We start from the raw sequence: 16,409 nt of genomic DNA on the forward strand, positions 1-16,409 counted from the left end.
ATGCAGAATTATTGAATGAAATAATTCTTTAATACTGTTTTCCATCAAGAGTCACATGTTGAGATGGCCAGTATACAAATGAAAGGAAATGGCTTTTCCTTTGTAGAAGACTTCATAAATCAAATTCTGCCATCCTGAAGTAGGAAAAGGAATCAACCAAGCCTTACAACACCAAAAAGGACAAATTTCACAGTAAAAAAAAAACTCCACATGTTCCAGTCATTGAATTTTTCATTTATGTCCTTAAAGACTAAGGTGGTATTTCAACATATGGTACCATACATCCAGAAACAATTTCTTGCCAAAAAACATGTTCTGATGAGCCATACCCAATCTGGGGAACATTTAAATGCTATCAATATAATCCTTCCTTTTCAGTCAGGAAGCATGGATGAAATTCTATTTTTTCCTTCTTTTGAAAATCTGTTAAATTTCAAGTTGCTACTCACGCACTTCATTTTCTTACATGTCACCTAACCTTGTTATTCCTCAGTGAATGAAATATTTCTTTGAAATAAGAAATCTGAATTTTCTTTCTGTTCTTGTATTATCACCACAAGGTCTGTTTTCAAACTGAGTGAAAACAAAGAAAACAAAGCTGTGTTCATGCAGTATAACATAGCACAACTAGTGTAAAGGTGCAGGATTAAAAACTGGACACTGTAAGTTCTAGTCTTCCCTGAGGCATGAAAATCAGCTGATTGACTTTGGTCCAGTCACTCTTTTATAGAACTGTTGTGGGGAAAACAGGAGAGAGGGCTTCATGTATGCCTCCTTAAATGGCAGAAAATAAAGATGTGATAAAAAAAAACCTACCTATGTTTAAAAGCTCAGTTAACAAGTGTGCATCACCATGCCACCCCCCCTCTTCTTCCCCCTGTAAATAGTGCAAACTGAATTTTAACAGGATATGTGTCAGGAAAAATGGAAAGACACAGGTCCAGGTAGGTAATCCCCCCGCTCCAAATTGGCAAGATTGGCACTGACCCTGATTATACCACAAGGTTTTTCTTTAACTTTCCTCTATTTAAAATAATGTTAAATTAGGAAATGACAAAATGATTTCTTACCAACTGAAAGTATTGTAAAAATAGTTAGCTCATAAAAGACCCAGCTATTGTGTGTTGTGCACTGCAGATACACAAATGGAGTCTGCAAAGTGTAACTTAAAAAGTCAAGATGTGAGTTGACGCAATGATGCAATTGAAACTCTGGCTGTTTTTTTTATGTGTGCACTGCCCGTGCACTGCACATATAAAATGGGGCAGAGCGTCAATTGCCACCCTGATAACTTTGCTGTCTTTGCCACCTTGTGGACATCCAATAACTTGAAGATACGGCATCTGATTGAAGGGGGGTGTTGCCGGGTTGGTCATGCCATTTTGAATTTCTGGAAACTATGACTTGTCCCTAAGACTTGTTGAGGTTACAAAACCTGGTGTCTGGACATTCAAAATGGATAATGTAACAAACCATAAAGATTGGTTAGATGATCTGTGGGATGGACACAAAAAGGTGTGATGGGAATACAGTTTAAGCATTAAGATGCAAATTCATTTACAGATCACTGTTGCTCTCTACTCCTGAACATTTATCCAGTAGCATGGCTAATCACAATGTTTTCTCTTTTCTCCCTAGTAAATAGGGGTTAAATTACAGTAGGGTGGTTGTTCAATGTACTTACAGTTTTGTAAGGCTCCCATGTCCAGTTTAAAGATAATAAATCATAAACAGAAAGAGCAGGGAACATGGAATTGATAGCACCTAGGCAACAAGCTAATGAACATGCAATCACCTGAAGTGTACTTACATTTTATATAATGATCATAATTATTTTAAAATTAGCACCTACCTTTTATAAATTAATTTACCTGTGTTTTTGTTTTGTACTTTTGTCTGCTGCTGGCTGATGACATATTTCCCTTTCTTAGTGATGCCTACATTGCCACTTTATTTGCAGCCATTATCTAATCTGCTACACAAAGGGCTTTCTTGCAGTCATTCCTGTCACAATGGAATTTAAAAAAAAAGTTTATTTCTCATTTATGGAATTAATCAAAGAAGAGCTGTGTTTCATAAATACAACTCTGTTTGAAAATGGTATGACAAATAGTGGTAATATTTTGCAAAGGTGCATTTTCATTCAGAGTTCTTTCGGTCGTTCTTTGAAAGAGTTCTTTTGAACAGAGGAAAAGCCCACAAAAGGAACTGTCACTTTGTTTCTTCAAAAGCTCACTGTGGAATGGCCTGACTTTCTAGCTGCCAAAAAACAGTTTGATGCTTTCTTTTTAATGGCTGCTTACTTGCTTATTATGCCTTCCAAGTGAAATACTGTACCTTTTGTCCCCAAAATTAGAGCGCACCGATTTCGGACAGTGTCCTCCAGTAGGCTGACTGGGCAATGTGTGAAATGCACTTCAGATTTTAGGTGCTGCTGAAGCATTGGAAAAACAAGCAGCTCCAGAGGACTTAAAAATGCTGGTGACTCATGAATATGATGAGGGCAGGGGATGAAGAACAAAAAAGAAATCAGACTTAATTGTTTATTCCTCCCACCCCCTTCAGTTTGCAGTAGCAAGTCTCAGCTGCTACAGTATTTGAAAACAGATTTATTTTGTTTTTCTGTTTGCTTTTTTATTTATTTTTTCCTTTATGGGTAACCAGAAGCTTGGCCTTTGGGCCTGTGGTGCAGCAGTTTTCCATATTGCTGAGAAGGGGAGAATGTGCTTAGAATGCATTCCGCTCTCCACCTCTAAACAATGGCTTTTCCTACTGCAAGCTTAAGATGCTGGACTCCCATGTGTAATTTGGCTGGAAAGGAAACATATTTAAGACACGTTTTTCTTTTTCTTTGTCCACAGTAATAGCCTGATATTCTGTTTAACCTAGTCTTTCTCAACCTTAGTGGCCTTCCACTCCCAGAATTGTGAAGATTCAGAGCAAAACGTTCCAGTATATTCCTAGTAGGTGCTTATTACCTTTCCTTGTGGAGGTAGGGAAAAAAATCATTTTAAAAAGTGTCAGGAGACCCGAAAGAGGAGAAAAATAGGGTCTTAGGAGCCAACCAGACAAATGTCAACATGTAAAACTTTCATGTGAACTTTTTTCTACTCCTGCTTTATTCATAAATTTTTGGAAGGTAAAAAAATTAGATTCTCTTTGGATCGTACAAGGCAGCATAGGTATATTTTAGCTCAAACATTCACAAACATTCCTCCCCTTTTTAGCTTCTGCCTTAAAGACTCTCATATATATTAAAAACAATGATTTATTGCTACTTCCTCTAATATTTCTTGGATAGTTATTTCCATACCTGACAAATTACAGTTTTTTCAAGTGTCTTTGTGCCTAGTCTATTCTATTGTTTTCTATATTAGCTATGGGTAGTCCTTCTTTAATGACCACTTGTTCAATAAATGTTCAAAATTATGTCCACCTGCACACCCTCTTGCACACAACAGCCACTCACACTGCACCAGCCACTCATAGCCCTCTCCCACTTGGCAGCAGCCATTTACCTCCCTACCAGCCTGATTGTGAGCTGCCTGAGATGTGCAACTTCCTGTCAGTTTTGCCATTGCCTGTTGGAAGTCAGCAGGAAGTTGCAGGGAGATCCTTGCTTAATGGTCTGTAGTCCTTGCTTAGCAATGGTAATGGGGACAACCAGGATTGCCATTGCTAAGTGATGCAATCATATGATTTCACCCTTTACAGCCACATCGCTTAGCAAGGGAAAGTCCAGTCCCAATTTCCATCATAACCTGGGAACTATGTGTTCTAAACTCCTTCCTTATAGTTAATCAACAGTATTGATTATGCTTAGCAGGTAATTGGTGATTAATAGGATGCTGATTTTCCTTCTTTGAATTTTCTTCTTCTCTCCCTGGCATGTTAATGATCTTTTATGTTCTGGTCCTTCCCCATCCTCAGTTATTTTCTATTCCCCCTAAAACCCTTCTGTGGTCTTTATTTATCCCGAGACCAGCAGATCTTCAAGATCCCCACTGTCTAGGTCAGTGATGGCTAACCTTTTTGCCATCACGTGCCAAAAGCGGGGGGAGTGCAGGGGGTTCACGCATGCGTGTGCCCACACCCATAATTCAATGCGCCCTGCCCCCCTCATGCATGCACATGCAACCCCCTCTGCGTTCCCCCCACTTTTGGCATGTGATGACACGGTAGGCCCATTTTTCGGCCTCCCCAGGTTTCAGAGGCTCTCTAGGAGCCTGAGGAGGGCGAAAACGGCCTTCCTCACTCTCCTGGAGGCCCTCTGGAGACCGGAAACTACCTGATTCCCAACTTCTGGTGGGGCCAAAAATCAGCTGGGGTGCTCACCGATATGGCTCCATGTGCCACCTGTGGCACGTGTGCCATAGGTTCGCCATCATGGGTCTAGGTCTATTTTGGTTCCCTAACCACCTTCTTCCCCTACAAAATTGCAACTTTCTCCTTTCCTGCCAACTCATCAGCTCATTTTCACTTGTTTTTTCCTCTGCTGTGAGAAGATATTTTGTGAATATGTGAGAAGCGGCTTATCTAGTTTATTCCCTGCTATTTGCCCTTAACTCAAACTGATCATTCCAAGTACAGTTTGTTTGTCTGGTGGAGCACAGAGAGGATGGAAGGTAGTGCTTAACTTCTATATTCTGTCAAAGCATTTTTCCCTTAAAATGAGGGTTTGGATAACTTCCCCAAGCCTTACTTTGGACATGTTCATAAATGTGTTTCAGATAACAATCTCTGGGTTAGTTCTATATCTAGACAGAAAACTAGCAACTTGACACTATTTCGTGGCTACAACCTTAAGGAATAAGCCTCTTTTTAATGGTATTATATATATATATATTCCTCTGGGTAAGAATATCATTGAAATATAGAGCATGTACTGGATAATGAACTGCATATGGGGCTGTACCTTACCATGGGAAGTGTATAGCGATTACAGTTTGAAAGCAGGGGTGCCTCTGAATTAGGAATGTGTCTCTGTATTAGGAATCTAAATGTGACAGAAACCTGTCAGAGTAAAAGACATAAAAAGGGTGCAACAACACTGAACCAAATCTACTGAGAATCTCTTTTGTCTATCAGGCAGCATTCCCATCACATTCACATTATTTGTGAAACTTGTGTTTACCAAATAATGACTGAAATGAAATTTTAAAAAGCTAGTTACATTTAAAATGGCTATTGTTAATAAAAGACTATGTCTAAAGAGCACGCATCTTGAAACATTTGCATTACAAATTTATTTATTTATTAAATGTATATATACTGCCTATCTTGCTGTCGGGCTACTCTAGGAGGCTTTCAAAATAAAAAGGAAGACAGGAAAAGAGCCTAAACAAAACAGAAATAAAATAATAGAACAAAAAAAAATAATGAAAAAGAAAACAATGAGAATACATTAATATGATAACAAAAAGATGGACTTGTGGAGTGCAGAGAGCAAGGTGGGGGTGGGGTATGCCATCAATCCAGCAGCCACCTTCAGGGTGAAATTCCCCCTCCCCCACCATCTGGTCTCCAGGCCAAGAGGCAGAGCCAAGTCTTCAGACTCCTGTGGAAGGACAAGAGGGTGGGGGCAGCTCTTACCCTAGAGGGTAGGATGTTACAAAGGGCAGGTGCTGCAGCAGAGAAGGCTAAATGGTGCTAAGGGCTATATATATTGGGGTAGTGTGGGGAATAGCAGCTCTGTCAGAGAAAATTCTTTTTTTTTTTTTGAAAAAGTTTTTCAAATACAAATTTTCCCCCTTTTTTCTCCCCCCTCCTCCCTAACCCCCCCTCACCACCCATCCCTCTGTGACTTCTTCAAAATAAAATCCAAATTCGTAACAGATTATATAATATTTTACCATCCCCTTACTCCATTCCTCAAATACTGACCCTTTCTTTCTAATAATATTATTACATCCCCCTTTTACCATACATTTCAAAATAACATTCTACTGTAACATTGTGTAATAACTTCTGGTTTAGCATAATAACATTATTATAACTCCCAATTTAGCAAAAATCTGCCCTTTTTCTCCTCCCGCATACATATATCTATATATTAATATAACATTTCAAAACAACCTTCCACTTTAAAACTATATAATAAATCCTATTTTACCATTTAATCTTTAATGTATATTAATATAACATTTCAAAGCAGCCTTCCCCTAAAAAGCTATATAATAAATCCTAATTTAACATTTATTCAGCTCTATCCATTTCCTCCACTCCCATAAATGTATCTCTTAAGCATCCCTTTTCTTAAACTAAACGATCAATAAACTAACCTGTCTCCACCCACTTTCCTACAAAATTACCATACATAACAATTCTTAATATCTTTATTCTTCTGCCCACCCTATTAAAAAAAAGTATTCCCTTTTATAGATAAAATCAATGACTTTAAATTTATAATCCATATAATATAATATCTTCTTTGATGTCTCTCCACTGGATTGTTAACTCCATCACCCATATTAGGGTAACATAGCATCCTGATTGCAACAAAATGTTCAAAATCCTCAGTTATCATCTGCCCCCATCAATAATAAATATCTTCATGTATATAAAAAAGGAAAACAACCACCCGAGTGACATTATAATTGTATTCCATATAATATCTGTAATAGTGGATTTCTTCAAGATTATTAATTCCCACCATCATAATGGGGTAACAACCAGATCTTCTGCATGCCCCAGCATAGCTCTCTTGCCATATAGCTCAGGATAAGCATGATATATTTGTCAAAAAAAAAAAAAAGTCCAAAATGGATAATTCCAATCCAACAATTTAAGGCCCTTTTCACATCCCAAAATTACAGCATTGCAGAGGTCTGTCACTCTCCTCAGGATAATATTGACCAATACTTCGCCTCAACTATCTTTTCATGTATTCAGTCATCTTTTAAATAACTGGCTTCACTGTTGCCTAATTTAGAAATTTTTGTTTTTGCGAGATCTATTTCTTTTTTTCTTGACTTGTTGTGGGTTTGATTTCCATCCTAATCTCCTTTCTACGAGTTGTATATCGACTAATCGGTTTTCATTCTGATTTATAACTTGATCTTGTTGGTTTTGCTTTTGTGACTCATATTTCTTTTCTATAAGTTGTGTATCAACTAATTGATTTCCATGCTTGTCTGTGACTTGATGAATCATCACATTAGAATCCAATGCCACATCTCTTTTATTTATGGATAATCCAGCTGAGGTATCTAAAGAATCCAAAGGCGATTCATCTACAGGGGCCTCTGTAGCTCAATATTTTTCCTTTATTTTCAACTCCTTCTGCTTATCTTGTGTTGTGCATAAAAATATTGAACTCATTTTCAAAATTTTTTGGTAAAATTCTTCCGCTTTTTCAACAGTATTGAATTGATATCTTACTCCTTGATATCTCAATATTATACCAACTGGAGTATCCCACCTAAATAGAATATTTCGCTTTTTAAGCTCAGTCACCAGAAAACCAAATTTCTTTCTTTCCAATAACATCTTAGGTGGTAGCTCTTTGTATATCCAAATCTTTCTTCCAAACAAATGCAGAGTAGAATTAAAAGATTTTTGTACAATATTATTTCTTATTTCTTTGTCTGTAAAATAAATCACCACATCTCTTGGCAATTGCCTTTGCTTTGCAATCCAGGAGTTTATTCTATAAACTCTGTCAATCCTACAAAATACTTCCTCAGGATGAACCTTTAAGATCCCAGCCAGAATTTCAAAAGATATTTTCCTTAAGTCATCTCTGTTGTTTTCCTGTAATCCTCTCAGTCTAATCGCATATTCTGTGAGATTATATTGCATCATTAAAACTTCTTTTTCAATCCGTTGTTTTATATTTTCTGCATTACAAGTCTTATGATCAGCTTCCATTTTAAGTTTTTCTTCTAAGCTATTATCTTGAGTGTTTATCAAATTATTTTCAGTTCTTTGTATTTTATTGTCCAAATTATCCTCAATTTCCTCCATTTTAGACTCTAATAAGTCAATATTTGTACCCAACTTCATAACAATTTCTGAAAAACCATTAGTCACTTTTGCAATCTTTCGTTGCAAAATATCAAACTTTAATTGCACCATTTCTTTAATTTCCTGCTTAAATTTTTCAGAGTTCTGATTCACAATCTCATCCCTTCTTACAATCTCCTCCAAGAGAAATTCAATTATATTAAAATCAGTTTTCTGAGTCTGTAGGTTTAGAACTTTTTCATGTAGTTTATAGATGGGGGAATCCCCCCCCACTGCTTGTTTGTCTGGCTTTGTAAGTCTGAACGCCATATTTCCACACAGACAAACTCTCTTAAAAAAGAAAAGAAAAACAAAGAAAGAGAAAAAAGTTTCTTTCCAAACAAGATCAATATCAAATCTCCAGGAAAGAGAAAGCACAAAAGTGGAGCTTTTACTTCAATTGTAGCCAGGAGTATTTATTTCGCTACTTTGTAGCTTAATAAGAAACGGAAGGACTTTCCCTTTTCAGCTTCCCTGCTCAAACTTCGGCAGTCGCCATTTTAAAAGTTCTTTTTTACTTTGTTCAATATCCTTTGCAAAATAAGTATAAATACTTGCGATTTAGGGTCACAGGTCCAGGTCCAAATCTCATCCTCTTTACTTAGTCTGTTAGTTTTCTTGAAAAGCTTGTTTTCGTCGCCTTGCTCTGCAAAAAAGCAGAGGTCTCCCAATGCCCGGAGCGAACGGCGAGTGATATAGGGAGCCTCATCCGCTCGCCCCCAAGAGTAAAAAAAAAAAACTCTGGGGGCTTCGCGGAAAGCTCTACCTACACTCACCTGCTCTATCTCACATTTCCTCCTGGAAATGGAGTTTTTCGAGCCGCCTTTCCGTTGTAAAGGCGGCTCTTTACAGGCGATGGGGCTGGCGGTCCCGAGGGACCGTCTGGCAGCGACGAGAAGCAAGCCGGAAGTCCTGTCAGAGAAAATTCTTAATGAAAGCAGATTTTTCTAATCAAATGCACTTTAAAACAAATCTTAAACAACTTCCTTCCCATTTTGGTAACACAGAGAGATATAACCACAGAGATTTACACTGATCTACACACCTTACTTATTACGTAGATGTAGAGATCTAGACTTTCCATGTGCACAAGATTTATAAGTTGCTAAAAGCTTTGGCAAGTTGCCCCATTCAAAGCTAATATCTTCCACAGTATATTGGAACAGAATTATTCCCTCCTGAATGCTCATTTTAGAGCTGCTTGAAGCAAAGATAGTCTTGACTTTTATGTTTCAGGGCCTTTTTTTAAAAAAAAAACAACTTCTTAATAACATGATTCTTTCCAATAATGCTGACCTTCGTGGTTCAATGCTTTGCTGACAGAGATAAGATACACTTGACCAAGAAACATGGAATGACCAAATAAGAGATGTCTGTGGAATAGAGGCTACGTTTTTGGAAAAAATAAATACAACAAAAGTAAGATTATTGTTCTTTAAGCCAAACACTCATTGACTGCTAGTGATACATTATTTATTTGTATTATTTATTATCTGTCATCATTTGCTTGTGGACAGGATTTTCGATGTCACTTGAGAATCATGTGGTCATTAATAACTCATAGGAATGAATGAATAATGTATTTATAGATGTGTCAACAGAATGTTACAGCTGTCTATTCTGTATGGGGACGCACCTACTCATTTATGATAGAGATTTTGCAAATGGTAAGTTTGAATAATATGCATTACATGATGACTTTAAAACAATGTTTCTCAACCTTGCCAACTTTAAAATGTGTGGATTTCAACTTCCAGATTGCTGGTGGGGGAATTTTGGGACTTGAAGTCCACATATCTTAAAGCTTCCAAGTTTGAAAAACACTGCTTTAAGAAATAACTCCCATTGAAAGCTGTACGTTTCCAAATAAAAATAACAGTGGATGCTCTAATGATACCGCTTAAACTGAAAACAATGGCTCTCAAAAACTTGTGAATCAGACCAAGGCCCAGCATTTTATTCTCTTGAGATCTATGGGAAATCCATCCACATGGCATAAATGATCAAGACTTCTCAGAAGCAATATTGTTATATTTACATTTTTTGTACGGGCTAGAAGTCCATGATCTATAAATGCTTTGAATATCCATAATATTAATTTAATGATGAGCAAAGCAAATGATAACAGTTAAGCATGGTGTTGTTTCTATTGGTAAATCTTGAATTCATGAAAGAATTATAACAAAGAATGGGAAAGTTCTGGTCCCCACTTAGTATTGACTTTTCTGTTTGTTTGTAATTACAGATTCAAATATGCTGATAATTATGTCAGACATCATGGTTTTCCTTCTAATTATGGATCAATTGCTGTGTTGGGCATATTTTGTACAGAAACAGAGAATACAATATAACCTGAGTGAATTAACAGGTGATTGGCTAAATTATGAAAAGTGATCCACATTTAAAACAATCACTATTTGAAAAAACAAAAACATATTCTACTGACCTCAAAGTCTATTAGGAAAGATTTGGAACACCGTTTAAATTTTCCCTATTGATCGCTGAATAAATAAGGACGGATCAATGATAGATTGGGAACATATATTATGCTGAACCTTATACAGCAAAGAAATTTAGTTGAACTGAATTTTGATTGTGAAATTAAACAATGCCTTAAAATGATTTTTAAAGATGTACATGCATCAGGAAAAACCAAGAAAATAATATTGTTCTTTAAATTTAAAATGTATCTTTTTTGCATATTGATTGTAAAATATATTATGAATTAATAGTGGTCTTTCTCTTGTGTATATATATGCAAGTTTGTTAGCACATCTAGGTATTAATTCTCCCAGAGTAAGAGACAATTCTCTTAAAATGCAGAGATATACATTATTTGCCAATCCATACTAAAAGCTGTAATGTAAACTGGTGATATTTATATTATCTTATTCATTACAAGTATGGAGGGACATTTTTCTTGAGAAAAAAAATCTAATGAGGTCTCTGTATTGATACTTTTAAGATATTTTCCAGATGATTAGTGACAGCCAACGGACTATAATTTAAATTTAATATTGAAATACCAAGTGAACACAATATGAATGGCGGAGTAGCTGCATTTCTATTTTTCTTGCTCTTTTAAAATAAGGATAAGTATGTGCCAATTATTTTAATGAAGCAATGAAGAAAAAGGCGAATGGAATAGTAGAGCATTGCTATGGAATAGTAGAGCGTTGCTATGGAATAGCAGTTTATAGGCTGGCAGATACAAACACATTTTCAGATACAAATTACGATTATAAAAATTCCTTAGCATTCCAATTTGGGAGTATGTACCTGTAATTCTGGAAATTGACAGGTTGGGAAATTGAGATGTGGGAGCCCAATTAGTAATGGTATCTTCTGTACAATGCAATTGAGCATTTCTGTATTAGAGGTGGTTCAGATATGATAAAGGTGAGAAGTGTTTTGTTTCTAGACCAATTAGTAAAAAGCAATTCTCATGAGTATCTGTCTTTCCTTGCCAGATCAAGTAGGTGACTGAAAGAATAAGGGCAATTTCTTAGGCGGGATATTTAGCTAACAGAAAATATTGTGCTTTGAATAAACATCGAGAAAGACATTATTCCTCAACATAAAATTTTAAGAATGTATTAGATCATCACAAATACTGAATAATAATTATATGCCACTTGTATTATATATATATATATATATATATATATATATATATATATATATATATATATATATATATAATTTATCTTATCATACGGTAACTCTGGGCGGCTAACAGTTACATCTAAGTTAAAACATTACAAAGTTAAAATCAAATATTTAAACCAAAGACAAATAAGGAGGGGGGGAGTGTGTGTGTGGGGAGATAGGATCTGTTATTAATCAACCACCTCCATTGCACTGTTCATCCACTGGGGCCCCAAGCTGACTGGCAAAGCCACATCTTTAGGCCCTTACGAAAAGATAGGAGGGTTGGGGCCAACTTCACATCAGTGGGTAAAATGTTCCAGAGGGCAGGAGCACAATAACTCTAAGAAGATATTCACTTTATAATAATGATTGTGCAATGACATAATTAGATCCTGATGGAAGAGAGAAGGCACAGTGGTTAACATCTTAGGGAAAGCATTTGGGAGAATTGTTTTGTAATTATTGGTCCCTGGGGAAAAAAATAAACAAATATCCTAACAATCATGTGCCAAGATCATAACGGAACATCCTGGGAACATTTTTTTCTTGTTATGAAAATCTAAACTTTTTTTCCACCCCTCAGTTTTCATTCTTTCTAAGCTTATGGTCTTTATGATAAGCAGTCAGTTTAAGAACGGAACAGTTCTCATTGATCTAAGGGACAAATTGTCTATAATAATCATAATGTTTCGTTAGGATTGGCTCTTAACAGCCTCTGTCTAAGTTAATTAATTGTCATTTGTCAGACAATTAATCATCTGTCATGTGGAACTGATTGTAGTCCCAAAAAGTAAATTGTACCTTCTTGAGGTTCCTCCCTCCTTCCAAGTTAGAAGCAATTCTCAAAGAAGTATTAATCCAACAGAAGCTGATTGGTATTATAACTTTATAGTCTCACCTCATAATATGATGAAAAAACTTTGTGGAGAGTGGGTGGAATAGATGCTCAGCAGACCATCTGGAGATGTAATAAATCTGACAGCCACAGCAATCCTATGTAATCAAGTACAACTTCATTATATTAGGAAAATGACTTTCTAATTAACTCATGAGGAAACTTCGTGATTCATTCACCCTAATATAGTCAGAGAGTTCAGACTTCTTCATCAGTGTCATAAAATCATTGTCCCTTGTAAATGATCACTTCTAGTATTAGTGAAGAGCTTGATAGTTTAATTAAGTATTTAAATAGGATACAGATAACTCTAGTAATAATTTCTACATGTACAGTATCTAACTTGAACCAGTATTTAAGAAAAACCCCTGTTGAAATATACAATTTAATTCAGAAGAATCATTTTCAGTCTAAATTCATACTGAACAAAATTTTGAAAACAGAAGCATTTGTTGTCCTTCAACCCTTTTATGATTACTTTTATTTTCATACCTCTAGGAAGGTCTGCAGTATTTATACAGAAAAATAAGTATGATAAACATGAGAGAGAAGCACAAATATTTGTCCTCACTGATAATTAAACTTTTAAAACCATTCTGGAACACAGCTTGCTCTGACCAATTTCAGAGGCTTTTAGCAAGACATGATTTACTGATTCACCATTCAAAGTAAGAATGGAAGGGAACACAACCAATTAATCTTTCAAAATTTCTGTAAAAAGACACCCACACCTAATGAAGTACCCAAATAGAACTAAGAAACATTTCAAGAAAGAAGACAATGCAAAATCATAGCTTCTAATTTTACACTTACCACAAATGCTACCAACATTTTGCATTCTGCCTACATAGTTAAAATATTTTTGTCCTTTCTATGTCAAATCAAAATATCCATGTTGAGAATAAACCTGGAGAAGAAATGTAAAAAAGGAACAAATACTTTATCATAATATTCCTATGAGTGTCATGCCAAGATTACTATCTCTTTCCCAACAGTAATATAAGTGATAGTTCTCCATACATTTCTTTGTCTGTGTGAGTTTATAGAGATGTACATGGAATAGACATACTTCTGTTTTACATTGTAAAGAAAATAGAAACATGGGACCCTATAGTGAAAGCATACCCCCAGAGTAGAAGTGCATTTCCCTGCTTCAAGTTGAGCCCTGTCTAGCTCTTGTTTGTTTGTCTGTTAGCAAGGATTCTGTCTGAAAAAGTAAGATCATCTGGCAGAGGTGCAAATCACTAATTTTAAACTGGGTTTAATAATCCTATGAGAAGAGAGTTTATTTCGTTGGTAATATGCATATCGGTCTTAAAAAAACAACAGACCCTGCACTTCCATGAAAACATTAGGAAGAAAAACATTGGATTAGCTCATATGAAAATTGTGGTTAGTAATTCTGTTAGGTCCAAGAATTTTCCTATTCATTCTGCTGAATGGAACCATAGAGAAGGATTGCATCACAATGTACATTCCCATTGATTCACACCTGAGTTGACATATAGGGAAAGAGTTCTTCAACTCCTTGCTTTTACTACTCATTTCTTTTACTTGAATCATGTCAGGATTAAGAACCTAGCCAGAAAGGACAAATTCTAAGTCTGTATCCCCAAAGTGGTAAAGGAGTCCTTTGGTTGAAGTTTAAAGCAAAGTTTAAATTCTGGGCTTGTGTTTCCATAGGTATGTTTAAAAACAACAAGAAAAAGTACTGCAGCATTGCTGTACCCCTTTGCATCTGACTAAGGTGACCAGACGTCCCGCTTTTGGCGGGACAGTCCCGCTTTTGAGCAATTTGTCCCGCGTCCCGCGGCGTTTTAAAAAAGTCCCGATTTTTCATTCTGCCTCCTGAATCCCCGCTGCTGGCTAGAGGGAAAAAACCTGTTTAAACTCTTGCCGCGGGGCTTCAAAGGGCCGCCCTACGTTGATTAGCTCGGCTTCCCCCTCTCAGCTGGTTTGCGCAGGGCTCTGCTCTTGCTAAATTGCTCCAGCAGTTTTTTTTTTCTCTTTGTGCAAACCAAGCTCAAAACGAAAGTGAAACTGGCTGTTGGCTTTGCTGTTTGCTTGCAACGTTGGAAAATTAGGCAGCAGATTTATTTTCCTTTTCCTCACCAAAAAAGGTAGGTGTAAACAATGGGAAATTATTTAGGGCAAAAGAGGAGAGTTCAAGATTTTAAAACACAAAAGAAAAAAAAGCTCTTTTTAACTAGGGAATTGTAATAATTGAGATACTATTAATTGTATACTGTGTTGAAAGCAGAAATGGTTAAGTTGTGGTTTGGAGGAATATATGGGGGAACTTATTTGGTTTATTATTATTGGTAAGTATAATTAATTGATTTGTAATGTTGGAAGAAACATCCTTCTGGGTTCTGCTCCAAGTGGGGAGAACAGACACTGGAAACATGGAGACTGCTTGGAAAGATGGTTTAATGGTGGACAGGATCACATGGCTTGAGTTCCTGAACAGAAAAGGGGCAGATACAGTAAATCCTCGGGTTTTTATGCGCTCTCTGGCTCTGCATTTCTTGGGGCCACGAAAGAGTATCCTGATTGGTTGTCAGACTCCCAGGGGGTGGGGGTCTTGCTGGCTGATGCAATCTTCCCAGGTGCCATGTGGTGAGCCTCGTCTAGATGGGTCCCATTGTGTTAGTTTCTGTTGCTATTGTGTAGAGGGCTAATCCTATCTTTGACAATTCCTACTATGGCTCTGCCTGAAGGAGGTAGATCTTTGTTATGTAGAGTAGACTGGCCCAGGCCTTAATGGCCCATTGACAAAGGGTGGGGGGCAGGAAGATGGGAGCTGCTTCAAAACATGCTTATCCCAGGGAAATATAATATTCTGCCTTTTTCATATTTCCTAAAATATTTCACTCTTCCAGGAGAGGGGTGGGTGCTAACTTCCTACAATCCCTACTCTTTTTTTTTCAAAACGTGAGTTTTGAAACAAGTTCTTGGCAAAAGATTAAAATTGATCACATCAGGGAGGCTTAATGGGTGCTTTTAATTTTCTAATGCAAAGGGGAAAGACATTGATAGAGGCAACAGAAAAGGATTCCTTCAGTGGCTTCCAAAAGCTTTCAACCATGAAGGTCTAGCAGCCAGGAAAAAAGTTCTGGTAAGAATTTTACAGTATCCAATTTTCCATGCCAATTAATTTCAGACTTCAGATATTACTTTCTGTGAGCTTCCAGTCAGGTTTCAAGCAAACACATGTCCCAAAATTTTTCACAGCCATGATTTTCCTTTAAATTACAGGCTGCCCATTTCATGGGTTGATTACTGAACCTGCCCTAGCTCTTACTGTGGTGCATCCAGGATTTGCGAGTCCAAATTGAGGTTAGCCAGTGTACAATATCCATTCTTTTTTTTTTTTTTTGGGTGTTACACATAATGAGCCCTGGGATTTCTACTCATGAGACCACCAGTGCAATATATCTTCCTTTACTGGGCAACTGGGCAGCATCATTTGTGAGTCACAGTCAGGGCTTGGGTTTTGGAGATCACTTTTCTGCTATCTCTTCAAGTGAGGGAATTGCCTGAGGGGGGATTGCCCCCTCCCCCATCGAATTAGCAGGGAGATATGACTCCTTGGGCTTTTAGTGCCACAGAGCAAAAATCAACCTAGGAGAAGCTTTGTGTGGAGGTAAGGGAAGGGAATAGTTTCAATCTAATTCTGAATAGTGTGTGTCTCTCTGTGTGTGCATGTGTATGCAGCTACTTTTACAATACAGACAATACAAACATTTTGGACATATTTCTCCTCTCCACCAGACAGAAATCTAGAGTGTACATAACTTGCTGTGGCAATCACTCTCAAATACAATTCTTACAATAAACTGATTACAATATAAATGAG

General features: G+C 36.8%; 1 long non-coding RNA gene across 1 annotated transcript; it reads right to left on the reverse strand.

Moving 5' to 3' along the window:
• Nucleotides 1-1,871: 1,871 nt before the first annotated feature.
• On the reverse strand, nucleotides 1,872-13,957 carry LOC117678552 (uncharacterized). Its single transcript, XR_009620462.2, has 4 exons — nucleotides 13,676-13,957; nucleotides 13,364-13,457; nucleotides 12,554-12,648; nucleotides 1,872-2,004 (listed from the first exon to the last, which is right to left on the reverse strand). It is a non-coding gene; the product is annotated as an uncharacterized LOC117678552 (long non-coding RNA).
• Between the last annotated feature and the right edge of the window lie 2,452 nt (nucleotides 13,958-16,409).

This window comes from Pantherophis guttatus, chromosome 6 (genome assembly GCF_059756535.1).
Source record: "Pantherophis guttatus breed Tessera chromosome 6, ASM5975653v1, whole genome shotgun sequence".
Classification (NCBI taxonomy): Eukaryota; Metazoa; Chordata; class Lepidosauria; order Squamata; family Colubridae; genus Pantherophis; species Pantherophis guttatus.